Source organism: Suricata suricatta, chromosome 2 (genome assembly GCF_006229205.1).
Source record: "Suricata suricatta isolate VVHF042 chromosome 2, meerkat_22Aug2017_6uvM2_HiC, whole genome shotgun sequence".
Classification (NCBI taxonomy): domain Eukaryota; kingdom Metazoa; phylum Chordata; class Mammalia; order Carnivora; family Herpestidae; genus Suricata; species Suricata suricatta.
In genome coordinates this window covers 86,072,533-86,075,464 of record NC_043701.1, presented here as the reverse complement: position 1 = coordinate 86,075,464, position 2,932 = coordinate 86,072,533, and positions in this window count along the sequence as shown.

Here is a 2,932-nt window from a genome sequence, read left to right as displayed (position 1 = left end):
TCTGTGGCTGCATGGAGAGAACATTGTTGCTTAGTATGACAATGTCAATGGAATATGCCATTCTATTAATCTCCAGCCATGGGATACAGAATTTCCTACATAATGTGGTGATCAGCCATTTCTGTTATGATTTTATGGAAAAGGCCAACTGGCTAATGCTTTAATTATTGAGGGGATATTTTCGCAGTTACAGCACAGAACTGACTTAGGATGATGTCTGCTCTCTCAAGGACACCCGTACTACCTTGGAAGGCTTTGGAATGTTTGCCTGGGATTTGGGGAAATACCATTCTTTTTTTAAGATTTAATTTTTTGAATATAAAAATCTCTATTGAGGACATTTAGAAAGCATAAAAGTATTTAAAAGTTAGCAACAATCCCACCACAGAGGGAAGACCACTATTTAAATGGTATTAGTATTTTTCTCTATCCATATCCATATTTACTTCCTTACCAATATCCCTATCTTCATCTATGGTCATATCAGATAAGAAGAATAATAGCTAACTTTTATAGAACCCACGATATGTCTAAAGTATTGCTCTAAAAATCTCTCATTGTATTACCTCATAAATTCTGCACAAAAATCTGTTAGATATTATTATTATCTACATTTTGTACAAGAGGAGCTCAGAAATCAAAAGATCATTACTTACCCACAGTCATACAGCTTGTCAGTGGTAGAGTCAAAATCAAACATAGGCTTCAAAATCCATGCCCTTAAGGTATACACATATACATATAGAAATGTGTGTGTGTGTGTGTATACACACATATACATATATAAAACAGTAGCACGTTTAAAATACATATTTAAATGATGGCAACCTTTTTTTTGAGTCTTATTCAGGCCTTCCACTTGATTTCTCTATTTCTAGTAGTAAAAAGTTGCAACTCCCTAGAAATTCTGTATAAATACTGATTTATTTAATCTGCTTGGTTTATACAATAAGAATAAAATTGTATTACCTCATGTAATATTTTTAATATTGAAATTTGTCCAAAATAAGTTTTTTAAGCTTATTTATTTATTTTGAGGTGGAGGGGTGGGGCAGAGAGAGAGAGGGGGAGAGAATCGCAATCAGGCTCCATGCTGTCAGCGCTGAGTCCCACACGGGGCTCAATCCCATGAACCATGAGATCACAACCTCAGCCGAAATCAAGAATCTGATATTTAATTGACTGGGCCACTCAGGCACACCCAAAATGAGCTTTCATTATTGTACAAGATTTTAATTATTATATAAACTTGAGGAAAACATTTGAGTTTTTCTTAACTGCATATAGTTAAAATCTCTATAATAGATTGTAGTTACATAATACTTAAAACACTAAGGGTAAACTCTAGACTTTAGTATTTATTTGCATTGTGTTTTACTTAATGTACAAGTGTAAGTTTTGCTTGTGTTCTTTTTTTATTGATGCATAACCTGAGTTTTGAAAAATGTTAACACCCACGTACCCTATGCCTATCAAGAATAAAGTGTCCAATCATCCAAAAAGGTTCCTTTGTGTCCTTTCTCAGGCAACTCCCAGAGGCAACCGGATTCAGTATCAATGAACTGTGGATTAGTTTTGTCTATTTTAACATGGAATCACTTAGTAGGTACTCTTTTGTGTATGGAACAGTGTGGCGTTATATGATGGGATTGGTAAATACTGTAGGAGTCACAAACTTTAGGTTGCAGGCCAGATCCATCCCGTCACCTGTTTTTGTAAAGTTTTATCAAAACACTCACATGCTCATTTGTTTATCTATTGCTTAGAGAAGCTTGTGCACGTCAGTTGCAGAGATGAAATTTTGTGACAGAGACTACACGACCTTTAAGTCATGTAAATATTTGCTATATTTACAAAAGAGTTTGCAAACTCCTGGAATATGTTTCATATTGCTGAAACCATAGGAGTGCTCAGAGTAGCGGAGATTGATAAAGCTGGAACTTGATTATAGAGACCCTAGGCTTTAATACAAAGCAGATTTTACTACACCTCATAGGTTAGGTCATTGGAAGCTTCTGATGGAGTTTAAGTTAAAATATTTAGCTTCTCTCACTCAGCATAATGTTTTTGAGATTTATTTCATTTTGTTTCTGGCATCAGTAGTTTATTTCTGTTTATTGTTGGGTAGTGTTCCATTGCATGAATATATCACTCTTAGTTGATGGACATTTGGATTGTTTCCATATTTTTATTATTGCAAATAAACCTATTGTGAAAATTTTTGTATAAGTGATTTTGTGGACATATATTTTCACTTATTTTAGGAAACACCCAGAAATGAATTGGTGGATCATAAGGTAAATATACATTTAACTTTATAGGAAATTTCCTAATCATTTTCCCCTCTATCAACAATGCATGAAAGTTCCCACATTTTTGCTATAGTATGATATTGGTGTAGGTCTATAATTTTATCCATTCTGGTTAGTGTATAAGGGTACCTTATTAGAGTTTTAGTTTATATTCCTTAATATAAGATGATGTTGAACAGATTTTTAATGTTTTCATTGGTTATTTGTACATATTCTTTTGTGAACTATCTGCTCATGTCTTTTATTTTAAGTTCATTTTTTAAATTAAGGTACAGCTTTAAAAATATATTCTGGATACAAATCTTTTGTCAGATGAATGTATCACAAATATTTCCTTTCAGTATGTGCTTACCAGTGCAGACATCTTTGGAAGAACTGTTCAATTTTGTGAAGTCTAGTTTATCAGTGTTTTATTAGTATTGGTTTCTTCTGGTTGTGTCTAAAAAATTCTTTGTTACCTAAATGTCAGTAAGATATTCATTTAAATAATTTTTTAGGAGCTTTATTGTTTTAAATTTTATATTTAGGTATACAGTTCATGTCAAACTAATTTTTGTGCTTAGTATGAGATATAGGTTTAAGCTTATTTTTCTTCAGTTTATATAGTCCTATTAGTTGAA